Source organism: Eubalaena glacialis, chromosome X, assembly GCF_028564815.1.
Source record: "Eubalaena glacialis isolate mEubGla1 chromosome X, mEubGla1.1.hap2.+ XY, whole genome shotgun sequence".
Classification (NCBI taxonomy): domain Eukaryota; kingdom Metazoa; phylum Chordata; class Mammalia; order Artiodactyla; family Balaenidae; genus Eubalaena; species Eubalaena glacialis.
The window spans coordinates 119,407,283-119,429,521 of record NC_083736.1 but is presented as its reverse complement, the minus strand read 5'-3'; the positions used below and the strand labels follow the sequence as shown (position 1 = coordinate 119,429,521).

Genomic DNA, 22,239 nt, shown 5'->3' with positions numbered 1-22,239 from the left:
CTGCTGTGTGGGGTGTGTGTGTGTGTGTGTGTCTGAGGGATGGTTAGGGGGTGGAACATGGAGATTATACTTCAGCCAGTCTCTCTAAGGTTCACTGCTGTTGGTCTAAAACGATAATAGTATACAAAAAACAATACCTCTGCTTCCAATAGCGAAATGGAGAAGGAAAAAAAAATAGTAAATACATAAATAGGAGTGGTCATAAAGGAATAAAGAGAGTAGAAGTCAGTGAGCAATTAATATGTACCAAGTGTTTTACTTAACATATTTAGTTTAACCTTCGCTATTGCCCCATAACATAGGTCTTATTAGTGCCCTTCTTTTACAGATTAGTGCACTTAGGTAGGTTAAGTCCTAAGTCACAGAACGAGTGATCTCCAAAACCAGGATTCAAATAGGTCCATATAGCTCCAGAACCAGACACCTTAACTACTACAGCAAATAAAGAACCTATGTTTTCTGGTGAATTGAAACAGATAGGCTTTTTTTTTTTTTTTAATCAAAGTTGGGAGAGCCCTCTGAGGTTTCCTTGTCCACACTCTCACCAAATACAGGAATCCCTTCTAAACACCCCTCGCTGATGGCCATCCAGTGAAACACAAGGGCTCTGATTTAGTTTAAATTGTATAAATGGAGATGGATCTGTATGGATTTATCCCTTCTCTTGTTTGGTGCTTCATCCAGGGTAAGACCCAGGCATTTGTGTGAGGGAGCAAGTCAGCATTAGAAATATCCTGTGACCACAAGAGAGTGGGACAGAGTCCATGCACTTAGCCTCAGTGCCACCTGACTCCAACTATTTTGTGACCTGGCCCTTTGCTCAGACGGATCTGACCAACAAGTCCTTGTGGAATTTGCAGTTAGTTTTGTACAGCTGCATAACCTTTGCCCCAAGCATGGTTAAAGGAATCAGTCAGGTGATGATCAGACAACAACTTCATGAATCTTTCGGTTGCTCTTTCACAGGATCCAAATGATACCTGATAACCCTGAGTTCAGTTTCTGATGGCCATTTCGGGGCATTCTGATTCTGCAACAATCTACCAGTGAAGAGGTGATCAAGGTCCTGGAAAACCCTTTACTTACCAAGCAAAATAGTGAGTATTTGTGACTTCTACTTTTTCAGAAACAATGTCACTAATACTGAAGGGAGGAGGGGGCTGTCTGTCAAGATGAAATCAGTTGACATATTTACTATATTGTTACTTCATCTGCAATAATTCCTTGAGATTGATTTGGAAAAGTCAGGGAGGGTGAGATGGAATTCCATACCCCCAAATTTTCTAAGAGTTTGTAGTGCTGTATCAGTAACGTACATCTCTCTCTCTCTCTTTTTTTTAATTAAATAGTTTCTTTTATTTTTTAAAACATTTTTATTGGGGTATAATTGATTTACAATGTTGTGATATATGTATTAGTAAAGAACATCTCTTGATGACATCTGTTTTTCTTTCTACTTCATTTATTCCTTCAACAAATATTAAGTGTCTTTTGCATCCTAGGCCTTTACTCTCTTACTTCTGTGTTCCTTTTGCTTTCTGAATTTTCTTTACCTCTTTTTCCTTCCCCTTTTTTCTCCTATCGTTACTTTCCCAATGTTATGCTTGGGAAATAGTGATACTATTTGGGAAGGTGTTTAAAGTGAGATTGTAGATGCAAGGAAGGGTTGGAGAGTGCTGTGGATTCATGTGTTTTGAGTGGGACTGTTTTACCCATATCATCCAGTTTTCTATTATTTCCTCACTTAAAGCATGTCAAAAGCACTCTTACCTCATCAAGGATAATACCCAGCCTGTGTTGATGGAGAATTCATCTACAGTGATTGACCTCATCCTTCTGAGCATGACAGATAACCCTCAGCTTGGGGTCCTGCTATTTGGAGTCTTCCTTATTGTTTATATTGTCACTGTGTTGGGGAATCTAGGCCTGGTAGTCCTGATCGGAGTCAGTCCCTGCCTCCACACCCCCATGTATTTTTTCCTCTCTAATCTGTCCTTTCTTGATGTCTGTTTCTCCTCTGTCACGATCCCAGGGACTTTAGCAAATTTGTTTTCTAAGTTGCAGGCTGTTTCTTTCCTTGGATGTGTGACTCAAATGGGCTTGTTCATAATCTTTGCCTCCGCTGAATGCAACAGTTTGGCTTCCATGGCCTATGACCTCTATACTGCCATTTGTCACCCACTGCTCTACCACATCACCATGTCTAGAGTACGTCGTCTCGAATTGGTAGCAGGATGCTACCTTGGTGGATTAGTTAACATGGTTTCTGTGACAACTTCCATCACACAACTATCGTTCTGTCAACCACATGTCCTCCCTCACTTCTGTGACATCCTTCTACTGTCAGCACTGGCTTGCTCAGACCCCTGGGTCACCCAGATCTTGACTGTTGGCTGCGGAGGATTCACCCTGATCACCTCCATTATGGTAATCCTTGTCTCCTACCTGTCTGTCCTCATGACTATCCTGAGAATTCCCTCAGCTTCTGGCAGGCAAAAAGCTTTCTCTACCTGTGCTTCCCACTTGACTGCTGTTGGCCTATACTATGGAACAACTATGTACACCTACTTGCAGCCCTCTTAACGTGGATCCCAGGCAGGAAATCAGATGGTCTCAGTGTTTTACGCAATGGTGATCCCAGTGTTAAATCCTCTCATCTACAGTTTGAGAAACCAGGAAGTGAAAGTTGCTCTACAGAAAATATTGAAGAAAAGTCCCTAATCTCCCATTCTGTGTCTCCAAAATGTAATATGTTCTATGAAGACTTGCTCACAGTTCTATTCACAGTGTTTTCCCTACCTGCGAATAAAGCCTTTTAAGAATAATTGAATTGCTCTGGCTAAGTGTTTAGGTGTAGATGCTTAGATAAACAGCAATATGATAGGAAGAAATTATATGGACAAAATGATGTGTATTTTCTGAAACAACTGATAAGAAATACTTTAAGAGAAGGAAATAATGTACGTGGGTATGAATATGTCAATCTGAGTCGTGAACGAGTATAACACTAGTCATGAGTTAATTCCAAGATAACAAGGCTAGAAAACAATGTAATTTGACTATAAGTTATAGAAGAGAACATTGATTCCTCTGCTTTACCACTCATGTACTTATATAGAGGATTTCCTTGATATCCCTTAGGCTGAGTTAATTTAAATCCATATCTTTCATAAGGACTCAGAATATTCCTAGATGTGTGTTTTCCAAATGCTCTACGATATCTGCCACAGTGAAGCTGTAAAATGTAAGTCTATATATGAATTCACATGTGCAATTATTGAAATTTACAGGGATAAATCTTAAAGAGAGCAGTACTCAGCCAAACAAGAGATTGGTTTCACTAGCTAGACTAGGATTTGAAGATCCTTTGCAAGGAACAATGGATCATTTATTAATGAAAATTCCAGGCCTGAATTACAGCGATGGGGTTTTTTTTTATGCAAAGTTTGAATGGATCTGAGCCAAGTCCATCAGTATTTCTGAATATACTTCCAATAGGAAACACAAGTGTAAGTAGAACCCCAGTTAATTTATTAGTCCATGGCTAGTCCTCAGAATTTATAAAGATGCACCAAATGCATGGATATTGCTATCTTATCTAAATATGTTGAACAACAGGCTATCTGTAAAAACAAACAATCCTATATCTGAAGAATATAAAACCTTAATATCTTACTTTTATAGATGAGGAAGTCAAGGCCAAGAGAAGAGAAAGTGACCAATATCAAACAACTAGTTGGGGGAAAGTAATTGAGTGGCTCAAGCTGCAAGGAAAAACAGAAAGTAGTATTTAGCTACATCTAGGTTAGATGCAATTTTTGGGCCTCAAGAGTGGTTTTGCCTCTGCCTCTATTCCCAGAAACTGTCTAGCCTTAGTAGCCATCTGCCAAGGACTCCTAAAACCCAGTTGTGAGGGAATGTGGTTTATTTGGTAGCTGTGTGAAAACCAATCCCCTTAGAGCTCCAGATCATTATATCTAGTTACCAAGTAGAACCTCCACTTGAAAGTTCCTTAGGCACTTCAAACTTAATGTTCAGAAACTGAACTCTTCTAAACCTGCTCTCCTCTTTCTTTGTACCCTGAGTGAATGGCATCACCCAGTTTCTTAAGCCGAAAACCTGAGTGAGTCCTTGTTACTTCCCTCCCCTGTAGCTCCGTATATTTAATCAATTACCAAATCCTGTCAATTCTCCCTCCCAAATGCCTCTTGAATTAGTTTCTTTTTCACTGCCACTGGCACTGTGCTGGATCATGGCACACTCCTTTCTTGCCTGGATTAGCAAAATAGTCTTTTATCGCCTCTCTATGAATCCACCCTGGATCCTATTAAATTTACTTTTCACGTAACAAGCCCAGTGGTTTAAATGTAAATCCAACCAGATCAGCCTTCTCCTAACCTCCACACTGCTTACAACTTTTCCATGTTTCTCTTTGCCTATAACACATATTCCAAACTTCTAAATTTGGCATGTGAAGATCTTCAGGTCCTGCTCGTCCAAGTCCTATTCATTTTTAAAGTCCAAACTTAAATCCAATCTTCATTTCCAGATAACTTTTCTTGACATTTCAGATGGAAGTGAGTATTCATACACTGTTTTCCCATTGTACTTTGCACCTCTATTTTACCATTATGATGCTTGACCTTATAAAATACTCTGTGCATTTTTCAGAATTTCTGTTTTGCTCACCTATGTTGAAACACTTTTGGAAAGATGGAGCCATATTTGGTTAATTTTTTTAATCTTCCACCCTAAGTCTAGCCTAAAATTTGGTACCCGGTAAAGGTTCAAAAAACATTAGCAGAGTTGAAGTTCACTCCCAACTAACCCTTTTCCTTATTCAGTTCATTTTGTCCACCAGACATTGTTACATTCTATCATGTAATGGAGGAGAGGTAGAAAATCTTACCTCTTGAGACATGATCATCTAGCTGAATCTCCTGGTTTTATGGATGTTTCCTGTTAACACTCAACCCACAGTAGGGAACCTGAACCTCTTCTTCATTGCCCTTATCTTTTAGTTCTATACCACCCAGGCGTTTGCCCTTTAACCCCTTGTCCTCCCTGGATTTCTCTTCTTCTATGGTAACCAGCCCATGCATATGATAGATTTCTTCCTGGAATAAAGATCATCCTTTTTGTAGGATTCAAGGTTAAAGACTCTCACAATCAGAACTCAGAGGTATAAGGGCCCATAGAGATCATTGAGAATTATGGGTTTTAATTTTTTAAGCATTGGAATTATTTCTTTAAGTGAATTCCAATGCAGAACAAAAAAATATAAAACAAAAGTGGAACAGATTTGGCTGGAAAAGTGTGGGGTGCCTATAGCCCCATTGCCTAGCACTCACCTCTCCCTCTCTGAGGCACTGCTCTAGAAACTCAATGACAGTCTGAAAACGCTAGGTTAATTGAAACTGCTCTTTTCACATATGAAGACACACAGTGTCCCCAAGGGAGAGCAGCATTCTCAGCTAGTCAGAGGGAGAGGCAGATTTGGAATTCAGGTCTCCTGATTCATACCACAGAATATTGTCTACTACCACAGCCTCCTAAGCCCCTCTCATGATGTGAGATACTTAACACAGCTGGGAGTTTGGGACGAAATGGGCTTCTTCCTTGGCAAGTAGAAGTGTCACCTATCCTCTAAACAGCCCCAGCAAGACTAGAGACAGTTAAAACCTCATCAGCTTCATCATTTCTACACAGGGAATGGTAGATCTCAGGGGATAACAAAATACTTTAGTAATAGACAGTCTTTACAGTCAGAACTGGCTATATAATTTGTAGCCCCAGTGCAAAATGTTAATGTGAAGTCCCTGTTCAAAAAGCAAGAAAAAGTGCTGTTAAAGGTATTCAGATAAAAAGATTTTTTCCTTTCTACTGGAGTGTCTCTCTCAACCTCTCATGGTGCTTAAAATTTTCTATTTAATGTCATACCCTCTCAGGCACAGGGATACTTGTGGGGCAAGTGTACAGCTTCACAAGTGCCCTGTGACCCCACTCTGTGATCTGATGCACATGTGAGGGGCTCACTGGCTGCTGGGTCCTCCTACCTGCTGGACAGATGCATTGTACCCTGGTCAGGAGTGAGAAGGTAGAACCAGGCATATCCTCTTCCCATGGGTCAGCTGCCCCAACCCATGGTGGACAGGTGACCATCAAGGGTATTGCAACCTCTACACCAGGATGCACTAGGTACTTGGATCAGGGTGGGCAATGAGCCCTGCTGGGTGATCTGCCAAATGTGCAATGGCATTACCACCCTGGGACCAGGATGGCTGGCTGTCATCATGTCCAACCCTGAGATGTTGCAGGGCATGTGTACCTGACCCCAATCCTCCCTGGGCCCATGCCCAGATCCCTGAGAGTGGAGGGTTGCAGCGGTCACTGTGTGAGACAGAGAAGAAGAGGCTGGGTGGGGCCCTGAGTATTAATGGACAGGGAAGTGGGCAGTCAATAATCTGTCCCAGGGAGGTGAAGAAGCAGTGAAAGATGGGACTGTGTGCTAGCTGAGACTCCAAGCTTCAAGTGCCTACTCAATTATTCTATCACATTTTGGTTTTCACTTACAAAGCACAAATTCAAATTATTAAAATTAAGACAGTGGCATTAAACCCCAAGTACAAGGCTCTTCTAAGCTCAGGGTGCTGTACCACTGCACTGATCACATGTCCATGAAGCCAGTTCTGCTTAGAGAGAAGGATTTCTTTTATCTTTGTCTGGCAGTATAATGTAGTGGTTAAGAGCACAAGCTCTGATTCAGACTGCCAGACTTTGACACCAACCTCCCTCACTTTCTAATTCTTTGACCTTAGACAAGTTACTTAACTTTTCTATCTCAGTTTTCTTATCTGTAAAATAAGGATAATAAGAATATCCTTATCCTTATTGTAGGGTTCTACAATTTTCAGGTATTCAATACAGGCATCAGGTTTTGTTTACTCTGGATCTGCTGTAGGCCTGTGTTCCAAATGGTATTTACCCAGCTTACACCGCATATAACCAGACTTAGTCTCCAGTGACTTCTCAGGCTTAAGGGGAAGTCCACTAGATTTATACAAACTGAGTGAGCCCAGCCAGCTGTCAGTGGTACAGTTTAGAGTTTCTTCTTTTACAGACTCAGGACCCATTTGAGTTAGTGTTAGGCTGTACCATACTGGATCTCAAAACCACCAAACTCAACCTCAGGGACCTCACATCTAGTTCTGCTGCTTCTCCAGCAAGCTTTCAAGAAGAGGATCTCCTCACTGTCTTATAAATAGTGGTTCTTAATTATAGGGCTAATGGAAAAGGCTATCCAAGGCAATCTCTGGCATTCCTATCTCAGTCTTGCTGCTGCAGCTCCAGCCCTTAGGGACATGGACAGTCATGGAGTCAGAACTAGGTGTGAAACCGGTGGGGCCTAGGCCAGCCCTTCCAGAGGGAGCAAGGCCCCTCCCAGTGAGGGGATGAGGGATGGTTGGTGGAGGGAGGTCTCTATAAGTTAAGGCAGCAACTCTGTCCCCTCAGATGTTATAACAGAATAATCACTGACCCCTCTCTGCATCTGCCGCTCAAAGTTGCAGGAGAAGCTAAGCCTTGTTTTCCAGGGAGCTCTCAGCACGTCTCCAAGCCCTCCATCCCGGCCCCGCATGTACACAGGGTGGGCGGCAGTCAGCTACACTTGGGGGGTGGGCTTCTCCAGCTATTCCGGGCTGGGCCTCCCTCCCCAGCACCGCTCCAGGTGGCGGTGCTCAGAGAAGCATTTGGTCTTGGTCTCTCTGACTGAAGGACCCTGCTGAGACAGTTCTCAGCCACACTGAACTCAGCCAGAGCCAGTCCTCAGGCTGAATCGGGGGCCTGAGCAAATGCTCCGATATTGGGGGAAGGGTGGTGCTGGGGATCCCAGTGACAGGATCCTACAGCCCCCAAAGGCTGAGCTGCGGAGTCCGGCTGGCTGTGTGGTTCCTAGCTATTGTCCAAGCCAAGGACATCTCAGGGACTCCTTTGGCCCGGAGCTGACACTTCTTCTGTCAGCCACTTGGGTTTCCTGGAGGATGTGGTCAGGGGTGTCCCATTCAGGGAGGAATGTCCCTGTCTGGCCTCCCGGATATTGAGTGGCCTCCTGGTCAAGCCTCCATGGGTCAGGGGCACTGGCTGAAGCAAACCCACAATCCCTGCAAGGGGAGAAATCCTGGAGCTTGGAACCAGCTGAGGTCTGTCTCACACTGCACAAGTGGAGTTCTGGGACCCAGAGCACTAAACAGGGGCAGTAGGAACAGATATCAGGCTTCTGAAGAGGCAGAACCCATTTTGTAGAATTCTGAGAACATGGCTCGGCTGGGATTAATGGAAACCAGAAATAAGCTAGTCCATCAACAAATATTTTCTAAGTATTCATGGTGTATACAAACTTATTCTAGGCAGTATAGAAGCATAAAGAAGAGAATGGGGAGAGAGGTGAGAGATACTTAAGTATCTTTAAGTACTTAAAGAAAAAGTCAAATATAAGTTGGTTTTACTTTATGTTTTTCTTGAAAAGGGATATGTGAAATGACTATTTAGAGCTCAATAAGTTCCCACTAACTTACATTTTAAATTTAGAGATGTGTTCCTACCTAAAAAAATGTAACCTCAATTCGAAACAACAATAAAGGTGTTAATTTCTCTTCAGTAAGAACTGCCACCTTTTCCACACATGCTGATTGACCTTGATAACTAATTGAATTATCTAAAATTACTTTTTTCCTGATTATAAAAGAGTAGCATGCTCATTATTGAGAAATTGGAAAATATGGAGAAATAAGAGGAATATAAATCAGCACCTGGAGAAAACCATCAGTACTTTGTTATATGTCCTTTTAGTGTTATGCTTTTTAATACATGCATACGTGCATGTGTATGTGTGTGTCTATAAATGTATTTCTAGTGGAATAATAATGTAATACTATTTTGTGCCATGTCCTTTTCACTTAAAAATATGTTAGATAAATATGCATGTCGATAAGCATTCTTCCTCTTGAGTTTAATGGCTGCATAATACCCACTGTATGGATGAACTCTCACGACTAATTGTTAACAAAGAACTTTGAAAAGACTGATAAGAAGAACATCTAGCTTCTATCAATGTGCTCAAAGAAAGAGACAAAATACACAATTTGAATGTGACTACATTTTGTTAAATTCATATGAGCCTTGGCTAGAAGTTACTAGGAAGAAGAATTATCTTCTATGATAAAATCTCATGTGAACACAAAGGCTTTAAATGATACTTTCATTTGAACAGGTGGAAAAGAGAAAAAGCTGATATTCTAAAAGATTTTACTCGACATTTTCCCTTAGATTATGGAGTTGAACATGCATATTATTTCAGTGTAGAACACTGAAACCAGCCTGTGCCAGCCACTGAGTGTCCATCCCAAGGATGTCAGGGGAAAAGCAGGTGAATGCCCTGGTTCTATAACCTACGCTGAGAGCAGTCAGATGGGAGGCCAGTACAAGAAGGACTTGTACTTGCCCTGGAGCTGAGAGCCTTCTGAGGATGGTAAGGAAGACGAGTGTTTGTGAATGCAGTGCAGAGGAAATTAAAGGCTTCAAAGTCACAGAGGATAAGGAGAAAAGCATAGCAGTTTAATCAAAGGAGGAGTATCACAAAAGAAGTGGTCAGTAGTGGAAGTTGCAGAATAGAGGGTAAAACATAAGAGCTGATAAGAACACTGGAGTTGATGGCCCTTGGTGCTTGGAAAACAAGTTGGACAGGATGCTGGCCATGGGCACAGTGAGTAAAGAAATCTAAGCAGGACAGAGAGATAAAAGGGGACTTACCCCAATGAAGATGACCAGCCAGTTTTGGTACTGTAGTGATAGCATAGAGGAGGATGAGTAGCCCAAGGGAAGAGTTAAAATAAAAGTAAATCTGAGGAGGATCAGTCAGCTCTAGGAGAATGAACTTTGCCATAACACTGAAACTTCCTTCCATAGTTCCCAAAAGGCATCTGAGATAAACCTCCTAAGACACAAATTCAGGGATCTGAGAGATATTCTGGTTTGGTCCTCTAGTTTTGGTTCCTACTCAGAGTTGTCACAAAATCAGTATAGGCAATTTGCAGTTATCCCAAGGGGTAAAACCAATTTACATCATTTAAATTCATTTAAAGGCATGTTTAATTAACATAATATTTAATTCTACTTTAATTACTTTTAAGAACCCACTATTGCTTTGGGGAATTAGTAAAATTAGACAAAATTAGTGTGTCATAACATGGAACATGTTGGGAATCATTAGTCTAAACCATCTGGATAGATGGCTGTCTCCCTTTCTACTTGATAATTGCCAGCATTGAAAACCCTCCACCCACCCTCCCCTCCACCCACCTCCAGTAGGCATTTTCTTGAGAGCTAGGAGTTCTTGTGTTTATCCAACAATATTCACTCATCTTTAACTTGAACCTCTGATCAAGCCAAAAGCAACATAACCTCAGTTTTCTCATGTAAAACCTAAAGGTAATCACAGTTTCTTCCTGTCTAGATTATTGAGGGAACTCAATAAGATAATGTACATAAAAAGTATTCAAGAAAAATTTGCCATTAGTAGTAAAACTTACACCTAAGGAGAACGTCAGGCAGTAGATCTTCATTTACACAGTTGAAAAAACAAGAAAACTATTTACAATAGCCAGGACATGGAAGCAACCTAAGTGTCCATCATCGGATGAATGGATAAAGAAGATGTGGCACATATATACAATGGAATATTACTCAGCCATAAAAAGAAACGAAATGGAGTTATTTGTAGTGAGGTGGATGGAGTTAGAGTCTGTCATACAGAGTGAAGTAAGTCAGAAAGAGAAAAACAAATCCAGTATGCTAACACATATATATGGAATCTAAGGGGGAAAAAAAAAAAGGTCATGAAGAACCTAGTGGTAAGACGGGAATAAAGACACAGACCTACTAGAGAATGGACTTGAGGATATGGGGAGGGGGAAGGGTAAGCTGTGACAAAGTGAGAGAGTGGCATGGACATATATACACTACCAAACGTAAAATAGATAGCTAGTGGGAAGCAGCCGCATAGCACAGGGAGATCAGCTTGGTGCTTTGTGACCACCTAGAGGGGTGGGATAGGGAGGGTGGGAGGGAGAGAGATGCAAGCGGGAAGAGATATGGGGATATATGTATATGTATAGCTGATTCACTTTGTTATAAAGCAGAAACTGACACCCCATTTTAAAGCAATTATACTCCAATAAAAAAAAGTTTTTTTAAAAAATTAAAAACTTAAAAATAAATAAATAAAATAGTGTCTTGTTCTATGATTCAGATTCTTTATTTTATATTGTAAATCATTAAAAATATTCAGTTTATTTAAACTAAAAAAAATCAGTTCACCCATTTTTCTCACCTCTCACCCCTCACCTCTTATAACTGCAAATCCATTCTCTGTATCTATGACCTTTTTCTTTTTAATTTTGGATTCCACATATAAGAGACATCGTACAGTTTTTGTCTTTCTCTCTCTGGCTTATTTCATTTATCATAATGTCCTTGAGATCCATGCACGTTGTGGTAAATGGTAGCATATCATTCTTTTCTTTATGGCTGAATAATATTCCATTATATATATATGTATATATATATATATATATATATATGTATATACATATATATATATATATAATTTCCTTATCCATTCATCCCTCAGTGAACACTTAGTTTGTTGCCATATCTTAGCTATTGTAAACAGTGCTGCAATGAACATGGGGGTGCATATTTCTTTTAGAATTAGTGTTTTCATTTTCTTTGGATAAATACCCAGAGGTGGAATTGCTAAATTACATGGTAGTTCTATTCTAATTTTTTGAAGACCCTCCATACTGTTTTTCATAGTCGTTGTACCAATTTACATTCCCACCAACAGTATATTAGTGCTCCCTTTTCTCCACATTCTCACCAGCACTTGTTATATATTCTCTTTTTGATAATAGCCGTTCTGAGAGGTGTGAGGTGATATATCATTGTGGTTTTGATTTGCATTTCCCTGATGATTAATGATGTTGAGCATCTGGTCATGTTCCTGTTGGCCATCTGTATGTCATCTTTGGAAAAATGTTTATTCAGATCTTCTGCCTATTTTTTAAAATCAGATTTTTTTTGCTATTATGTTGTATGAGTTCTTTATATATTTGGGATATTAGTACTTTATCAAATATATGTGTTTTAATCCTATTCAGTAGGCTGTCTTTTCATTTTTTTGCTGGTTTCCTTCCTTGTGCAGAAGCTTTTAAAATGATGTAGTCGAACTTGTTATTTTTGCTTTTGTCATTTTTGCTTTTGGTATTAGGTTAAAAAAATCATCACCAAGACCTATGTCAAGAAGCTTACCATCTATGTTTTATTCTTGAAATTTAATGTTTTCAGGTTTTACATTCAAGTATTTCATCCATTTTTAGTGAAATTTTTTTTTTGTATGATGTAAAATAGTGGTCCAGTTTCATTCCTTTGCGTGTGGCTGTCGAATTTTCCAACACCATTTATTAAAGAGAATGTCCTTTCTCCACTGTATACTCTTGGCTTCTTTGTTGTAAATTAATTGACCATATATGTGTGGGTTTATTTCTGGGCTTTCCATTATGTTTCGTTGATTTATGTGTCTACTTTTATGCCAATACCATACTGTTTTAATTATGATAACTTTATAATATGGTTTGAAATCAGGGAGTGTTTTGATCTTTCACAAGTTTGTTCTTTCTCAAGATTGCCTTGGCTATTCAGGGTAGTTTGTTGTTCCATACAAATTTTGGGATTGTTTGTTCTATTTCTGTGAAAAAATACTATTGGAATTTTGATAGAGGGTGCATTGAATCTGTAGATTGCTTTGGATAATATGGTCATTTTAACAATATTAATTTTTCCGATCCATGAGCACAGTATATCTTTCCATTTATTTCTGTTCGCTTCAATTTTTTTTGTTGTTAATATCTTGTAGTTTTCAATATACAGATCTTTAACCTCCTTGGTTAAATTTATTCCTAGGTATTTTATTTGATGCAATTCTAAATGAGATTGTTTTTAAAAATTTCTCTTTCTGATAGTTCATTATTAGTATATAGGAACACAACAGATTTCTGTATATTTATTTTGTACCCTGCAACTTTACTGAATTCATTTAGTAGTTCTAGTAGTTTTTTAGTGGAGTCTTTAGGATTTTCTATACATAGTATGATGTCATCTGCAAATAGTGACAGCTTTAATTCTTCCTTTCCAGTATGGATGCCTTTTATCTCTTTTTATTTTCTGATTGCTGTGACTAGGACTTCCAAAACTATGTTGAATAGAAGTAGTGAGAGTGGGAATTCTTGCCTTGTTCCAATCTTAGAGGAAAAGCTTTCAGTTTTTCACCATTAAGACTGATGTTAGCTAAGGGTTTTTTATATATGACCTTTATTAAGTCGAGGTAATTTCTTCTATTCCTAGTTTGTTGAGTGTTTTTCTCATGAGTTTTGAATTTGGTCAAATATTTTTCTGCATCTCCTGAGGTGATCATGTGATTTTTATCTCTTGTTTTGTTGATATGGTGTATGTTGTTGATTGATTTTCATATGTTGAGCCATCCTTGCTTCCCAGGGATAAATCCCAGTAGGTCATAGTGTATGATCCTTTTAATGTGCTGTTGAGTTAGATTAGCTAGTATTTTCCTGATATTTGCATCTATATTCTTTAGGATTATTGGCCTGTAATTTTCTCTTCTTCTAGCTTTTTTCCAGGTTTTGGTATAAGTGTATACTTATGATACACTTATAAAATCAGTTTGGAAGTGTTCCCTTCACCTCAATGTTTTGGAAGAGTTTGAGAAGGATTGACATTAATCCTTTAAATATTTGGTAGAATTGACCAGTGAAGCTGTATGTCCTTGGCTTTTCTTGTTAAGGAAGTTTTTTATTATTGATACAACCTCCTTACTAGTCATAGGTCTCTTCAGATTTTGTTTCTTCATGATTTGGTTTTGGTAGGTTGTATGTTTCTCAGAATTTATTCTTTTCTTCTAGATTATCCAGTTTTCACATAATTGTTTGTAATAGTCTCTTATAATACGTTTTATTTCTGTGGCATTAGTTGTAATGGTTCTTTCATTTCTGGTTTTATTATTTGAGTCATCTCTATTTTTTTTTCTTAGTGTAGCTAACGGTTTGTCAATTTCTTTGAGCTTTTAAAAAATCAATTCTTAATTTTGTTGATTTTTCTATTGTTTTTCTATTCTCTAGTTTGTTTATTTTTGCTCTAATCTTTATTATTTCCAACCTTCTGTTAACTTTGGGCTTAGTTTGTTCTTCTTTTTTCAGTTCCTTGAGCTGTAAAGGTAAGTGGTTTATTTGGGAGCTTTCTTTTTTAATATATACATTTATTGCATTAAACTTCCCTCTTTGTTTTGTTTTTGCTGCATCATATAAGTTTTGGTATGCTATCTTGTGTCTTGTTTTTATTTGTCTCAACATATTTTCTAATTTCCCTTTTGATTTCTTTTATGACCTATTGGTTATTCAAGAATGTGTTGTTTAGTTTCCACAAGTTTATAAATTTTCCATTTTTTCTTCTGCTATTGATTTCTAGTTTCATTCCATTATGGTCAGAAAAGATACTTGCTATGATTCCAGTCTTCTTAAATTTGTTAAGGCTTGTTTTGTGACCTAACATGTGATTTATCCTGGGTAATGCTTCATGGATGCTTGAGAAGAATGTGTATTGTGTTGCTGTTGGATGGAAAGTTCTGCATATGTCTGTTAGGTCCATATATAGTGTTTTTGAGAGTGTCTCATTGTATAGCTTTTCTTACTATTTGCAGTAAGTATTGTATTATATATATGTATAACTTATGCAAGTCTACTGGTATCAACATTTTACCTATTTAAATGAAGACTAGAAAACTTACTTCCTTTTCCATCTCTTTACCCTCCTCCTCTTACTATATAATTGTCTTAAATATTTTCTCTACATACTTTGAGAACCATATTAGGCAATGTTAACATTATATTTGCTCATATATTTTCTCTTTCCATTGTTCTTCTTTCTTTCCTAATATTCCAAGATTCCTTCATTTATGATTTCCATTCTGTTTAGAGAACTTCTCTTTAGCCATTCTTAGGGTAGATCTACTAGTGAAAAATTCTTAGTGTTCCTTCATTTGAGAATATCTTGATTTCTCCTTCTTTCCTGAAGGATATTTTCACTGGATGTATGATTCTGAGCTGACAGTTCTTTTCTTTCAGCATTTGAAAAATATTTTGCCATTTTCTTCTGTCCTCCATCAGTTCTGATGAGGAATTCCTTATCATTTTATTTATTTATTTATTTATTTTTAAACATCTTTATTGAAGTATAATTGCTTTACAATGGTGTGTTAGTTTCTGCTTTATAATAAAGTGAATCAGTTATACATATACATATGTTCCCATATCTCTTCCCTCTTTCATCTCCCTCCCTCCCACCCTCCCCATCCCACCCCTCTAGGTGGTCACAAAGCACAGAGCTGATCTCCCTGTGCTATGCGGCTGCTTCCCACTAGCTATCTATTGTACATTTGGTAGTGTATATATGTCCATGACACTCTCTCACCCTGTCACATCTCACCCTTCCCCTTCCCCATATCCTCAAGTCCATTCTCTAGTAGGTCTGTGTCTTTATTCCCATCTTGCCACTAGGTTCTTCATGATCTTTTTTTTTTCCTTAGATTCCACATATATGTGTTAGCATACTGTATTTGTTTTTCTCTTTCTGACTTACTTCACTCTGTATGACAGACTCTAACTCCATCCACCTCTTTACAAATACCTCCATTTCATTTCTTTTTATGGCTGAGTAATATTCCATTGTATATATGTGCCACATCTTCTTTATCCATTCATCCGATGATGGACACCTAGGTTGCTTCCATGTCCTGGCTATTGTAAATAGAGCTGCAATGAACATTTTCGTACATGACTATTTTTGAACTATGGTTTTCTCAGGGTATATGCCCAGTAGTGGGATTGCTGGGTCGTATGGTAGTTCTATTTTTAGTTTTTTAAGGAACCTCCATACTGTTCTCCATAGTGGCTGTATCAATTTACATTCCCACCAACAGTGCAAGAGTGTTCCCTTTCCTCCACACCCTCTCCAGCATTTATTGTTTCTAGATTTTTTGATGATGGCCAATCCGACCGGTGTGAGATGATATCTCATTGTAGTTTTGATTTGCATTTCTCCAATGATTAATGATGTTGAGCATTCTTTCATGTGTCTGTTGGCAATCTGTATATCTTCTTTGGAGAAATGTCTATTTAGGTCTTCTGCCCATTTTTGGATTGGGTTGTTTGTTTTTTTGTTATTGAGCTGCATGAGCTGCTTGTAAATCTTGGAGATTAATCCTTTGTCAGTTGCTTCATTTGCAAATATTTTCTCCCATTCTGAGGGTTGTCTTTTGGTCATGTTTATGGTTTCCTTTGCTGTGCAAAAGCTTTTAAGTTTCATTAGGTCCCATTTGTTTATTTGTGTTTTTATTTCCATTTCTCTAGGAGCTGGGTCAAAAAGAATCTTGCTGTGATTTATGTCATAGAGTGTTCTGCCTATGTTTTCCTCTAAGAGTTTGATAGTGTCTGGCCTTACACTTAGGTCTTTAATCCATTTTGAGTTTATTTTTGTGTGTGGTGTCAGGGAGTGTTCTAATTTCATACTTTTACATGTATCTGTCCCATTTTCCCAGCACCACTTATTGAAGAGGCTGTCTTTTCTCCACTGTATATGCTTGGCTCCTTTATCAAAGATAAGGTAACCATATGTGTGTGGGTTTATCTCTGGGCTTTCTATCCTGTTCCATTGATCTATATTTCTGTTTTTGTGCCAGTACCAAACTGTCTTGATTACTGTAGCTTTGTAATATAGTCTGAAGTCAGGGAGCCTGATTCCTCCAGCTCCATTTTTCTTTCTCAAGATTGCTTTGGCTATTCGGGGTCTTTTGTGTTTCCATACAAATTGTGAAATTTTTTGTTCTAGTTCTGTGAAAACTGCCAGTGGTAGTTTGATAGGGATTGCATTGAATCTGTAGATTGCTTTGGGTAGTAGAGTCATTTTCACAATGTTGATTCTTCCAATCGAAGAACATGGTATATCTCTCCATCTATTTGTATCATCTGTAATTTCTTTCATCAGTGTCTTATAATTTTCTGCATACAGGTCTTTTGTCTCCTTAGGTAGGTTTATTCCTAGATATTTTATTCTTTTTGTTGCAGTGGTAAACGGGAGTGTTTTCTTAATTTCACTTTCAGATTTTTCGTCATTAGTGTATAGAAATGCAAGAGATTTCTGTGCATTAATTTTGTATCCTGCTACTTTACCAAATTCATTGATTAGCTCTAGTAGTTTTCTGGTAGCATCTTTAGGATTCTCTATGTATAGTATCATGTCATCTGCAAACAGTGACAGCTTTAATTCTTCTTTTCCGATTTGGATTCCGTTTATTTCTTTTTCTTCTCTGATTGCTGTGGCTAACACTTCCAAAACTATGTTGAATAATAGTGGTGAGAGTGGGCAACCTTGTCTTGTTCCTGATCTTAGTGGAAATGGTTTCAGTTTTTCACCATTGAGGACAATATTGGCTGTGGGTTTGTCATATATGGCCTTTATTATGTTGAGGAAAGTTCCCTCTATGCCTACTTTCTGCAGGACTTTTATCATAATTGGGTGTTGAATTTTGTCGAAAGCTTTCTCTGCATCTATTGAGATGATCATATGGTTTTTCTCCTTCAATTTGTTAATATGGTGTATCACGTTGATTGATTTGCGTATATTGAAGAATCCTTGCATTCCTGGGATAAACCCCAGTTGATCATGGTGTATGATCCTTTTAATGTGCTGTTGGATTCTGTTTGCTAGTATTTTGTTGAGGATTTTTGCATCTATGTTCATCAGTGATATTGGCCTGTAGTTTTCTTTCTTTGTGACATCTTTGTCTGGTTTTGGTATCAGGGTGATGGTGGCCTTGTAGAATGAGTTGGGGAGTGTTCCTCCCTCTGCAATATTTTGGAAGAGTTTGAGAAGGATAGGTGTTAGCTCTTCTCTAAATGTTTGATAGAATTCGCCTGTGAAGCCATCTGGTCCTGGGCTTTTGTGTGTTGGAAGATTTTTAATCACAGTTTCAATTTCAGTGCTTGTGATTGGTCTGTTCATATTTTCTATTTCTTCCTGGTTCAGTCTCGGCAGGTTGTGCTTTTCTAAGAATCTGTCCATTTCTTCCAGGTTGTCCATTTTATTGGCATAGAGTTGCTTGTAGTAATCTCTCATGATCGTTTGTATTTCTGCAGTGTCAGTGGTTACTTCTCCTTTTTCATTTCTAATTCTATTGATTTGAGTCTTCTCCCTTTTTCTCTTGATGAGTCTGGCTAATGGTTTATCAATTTTGTTTATCTTCTCAAAGAACCAGCTTTTAGTTTCATTGATTTTTGCTATTGTTTCCTTCATTTCTTTTTCATTTATTTCTGATCTGATCTTTATGATTTCTTTCCTTCTGCTAGCTTTGGGGTTTTTTTGTTCTTCTTTCTCTAATTGCTTCAGGTGCAAGGTTAGGTTGTTTATTCGAGATGTTTCCTGTTTCTTGAGGTAGGCTTGTATTGCTATAAACTTCCCTCTTAGCACTGCTTTTGCTGCATCCCATAGGTTTTGGGTCGTCGTGTCTCCATTGTCATTTGTTTCTAGGTATTTTTTGATTTCCCCTTTGATTTCTTCAGTGATCACTTCGTTATTAAGTAGTGTATTGTGTAGCCTCCATGTGTTTGTATTTTTTACAGATCTTTTCCTGTAATTGATATCTAGTCTCATAGCGTTGTGGTCGGAAAAGATACTTGATACGATTTCAATTTTCTTAAATCTACCAAGGCTTGATTTGTGACCCAAGATATGATCTATCCTGGAGAATGTTCCATGAGCACTTGAGAAAAATGTGTATTCTGTTGTTTTTGGGTGGAATGTCCTATAAATATCAATTAAGTCCATCTTGTTTAATGTATCATTTAAAGCTTGTGTTTCCTTATTTATTTTCATTTTGGATGATCTTTCCATTGGTGAAAGTGAGGTTTTACAGTCCCCTACTATGATTGTGTTGCTGTTGATTTCCCCTTTTATGGCTGTTAGTATTTGCCTTATGTATTGAGGTGCTCCTATGTTGGGTGCATAAATATTTACAATTGTTATACCTTCCTCTTGGATCGATCCCTTGATCATTATATAGTGTCCTTCTTTGTCTCTTGTAATAGTCTTTATTTTAAAGTCTATTTTGTCTGATATGAGAATTGCTACTCCAGCTTTCTTTTGATTTCCATTTGCATGGAATATCTTTTTCCATCCCCTCACTTTCAGTCTGTATGTGTCTCTAGGTCTGAAGTGGGTCTCTTGTAGACAGCATATATATGGGTCTTGTTTTTGTATCCATTCAGCCAGTCTGTGTCTTTTGGTGGGTGCATTTAATCCATTTACATTTAAGGTAATTATCGATATGTATGTTCCTATTCCCATTTTCTTAAATGTTTTGGGTTTGTTATTGTAGGTGTTTTCCTTCTCTTGTGTTTCTTTCCTAGAGAAGTTCCTTTAGCATTTGTTGTAGAGCTGGTTTGGTGGTGCTGAACTCTCTCAGCTTTTGCTTGTCTGTAAAGGTTTTAATTTCTCCATCAAATCTGAATGAGATCCTTGCTGGGTAGATTAATCTTGGTTGTAGGTTTTTCTCCTTCATCACTTTAAGTATATCCTGCCACTCCCTTGTGGCTTGCAGAGTTTCTGCTAAAAGATCAGCTGTTAACCTTATGGGGATTCCCTTGTGTGTTATTTGTTGTTTTTCCCTTGCTGCTTTTAATATGTTTTCTTTATATTTAATTTTTGACAGTTTGAATAATATGTTTCTTGGCGTGTTTCTCCTTGGATTTATCCTGTATGGGACTCTCTGTGCTTCCAGGACTTGATTAACTATTTCCTTTCCCATATTAGGGAAGTTTTCAACTATAATCTCTTCAAATATTTTCTCAGTCCCTTTCTTTTTCTCTTCTTCTTCTGGGACCCCTATAATTCGAATGTTGGTGCATTTAATGTTGTCCCAGAGGTCTCTGAGACTGTCTTCAGTTCTTTTCATTCTTTTTTCTTTATTCTGCTCTGCAGTAGTTATTTCCACCATTTTATCTTCCAGGTCACTTATCCGTTCTTCTGCCTCAGTTATTCTGCTATTAATCCCATCTAGCGTATTTTTAATTTCATTTATTGTGTTTTTCATCGTTTCTTGGTTCCTCTTTAGTTCTTCTACGTCCTTGTTAAATGTTTCTTGCATTTTGTCTATTCTATTTCCAAGATTTTGGATCATCCTTACTATCATTATTCTGAATTCTTTTTCAGGTAGACTACCTATTTCCTCTTCATTTGTTAGGTCTGGTGTGTTTTGACCCTGCTCCTTCATCTGCTGTGTGTTTTTCTGTCGTCTCATTTTGCTTATCTTACTGTGTTTGGGGTCTCCTTTTCACAGGCTGCAGGTTCGTAGTTCCCGTTGTTTTTGGTATCTGTCTCCAGTGGCTAAGGTTGGTTCAGTGGGTTGTGTAGGCTTCCTGGTGGAGGGGACTAGTGCCTGTGTTCTGGTGGATGAGGCTGGATCTTGTCTTTTTTTTTTTTTTTTTTGCAAGGGCTTTCTCTAGTTGTGGCAAGTGGGGGCCACTCTTCATCACGGTGCGCGGGCCTCTCACTATCGCGGCCTCTCTTGTTGCGGAGCACAGGCTCCAGACGCGCAGGCTCAGTAGTTGTGGCTCACAGGCCTAGTTGCTCTGCGGCATGTGGGATCTTCCCAGACCTGGGGTCGAACCTGTGTCCCCTGCATTGGCAGGCAGATTCTCAACCACTGCGCCACCAGGGAAGCCTGGATCTTGTCTTTCTGGTGGGCACGTCCATGTCTGGTGGTGTGTTTTGGGGTGTCTGTGGCCTTATTATGATTTTAGGCAGCCTCTCTGCTAATGGATGGGGCTGTGTTCCTGTCTTGCTAGTTGTTTGTCATAGGGTGTCCAGCACTTTAGCTTGCTGGTCGTTGAGTGAAGCTGGGTCTTGATGTTGAGATGGAGATCTCTGAAAGATTTTTGCCATTTGGTATTACGTGGAGCTGGGAGGTCTCTTGTGGACCAGTGTCCTGAAGTTGGCTCTCCCACCTCAGAAGCACAGCCCTGATGTCTGGCTGGAGCACCAAGAGCCTTTTATCCACACGGCTCAGAGTAAAAGGGAGCAAAAATAGAAAGAAAAAAGAAAGAAAGAAGGAAAGAAAGAAAGAAAGAAAGAAAGAAAGAAAGAAAGAAAGAAAGAGGATAAAATAAAATGAAATAAAATAAAGCTATTATAAAGCAAAGCTATACAGACAAAATCTCACCCAGAAGCATACACATATACACTCACAAAAAAAGGAAAAGGGGAAAAATTAATATATCCTGCTCCCAAAGTCCACTTCCTGAATTTGGGATGATTCGTTGTCTATTCAGGTATTCTACAGAGGCAGGCACATCAAGTTGTTTGTGGAGTTTTAATCCATTGCTTCTGAGGCTGCTGGGAGAGATTTCCCTTTCTCTTCTTTGTTCACACAGCTCCCGGGGTTCAGCTTTGGATTTGGACCCACCTCTGCGTGTAGGTCGCCTGAGGGCGTCTGTTCCCCACCCAGACAGAACAGGGTTAAAGGAGCAGCTGCTTTGGGGGCTCTGGCTCACTCGGGCAGGGGGAAGGGAAGGATACGGATTCGGGGCGAGCCTGCGGCGGCAGAGGCCGGCGTGACGTTGCAGCAGCCCGAGGTGTGCCGTGCGTTCTCCCGGGGAAGTTGTCCCTGGATCACGGGAGCCTGGCCGTGGCGGGCTGCACAGACTCCAGGGAGGGGCGGTGTGGAGAGTGACCTGTGCTCGCACACAGGCTTCTTGGTGGCGGCAGCAGCAGCCTTAGCATCTCATGCCCGTCTCTGGGGTCCTCGCTGATCGCCGCGGCTCGCGCCCGTCTCTGGAGCTCGTTTAGGCGGCGCTCTGAATCCCCTCTCCTTGCGCGCCGCGAAACAAAGAGGCAAGAAAAAGTCTCTTGCCTCTTTGGCAGCTGCAGACTTTTTCCCGGACTCCCGCCCGGCTAGCTGTGGCGCACTAGCCCCTTCAGGCTGTGTTCACGCCGCCAACCCCAGTCCTCTCCCTGGGATCCGACCTCAGAAGCCCGAGCCTCAGCTCCCAGCCCCCGCCCGCC

The 22,239-nt window shown here is 39.3% G+C and overlaps 1 long non-coding RNA gene across 1 annotated transcript in view; it reads left to right on the top strand.

The window, feature by feature from the left end:
* Positions 1 to 1,086: 1,086 nt before the first annotated feature.
* Positions 1,087 to 22,239, top strand: part of LOC133081542 (uncharacterized) — a 135,863-nt gene continuing 114,710 nt past the window's right edge. The window contains exon 1 of the long non-coding RNA XR_009698861.1: positions 1,087 to 1,097. This is a non-coding gene — a long non-coding RNA (uncharacterized LOC133081542). The remainder of the gene's footprint in view (positions 1,098 to 22,239) is intronic.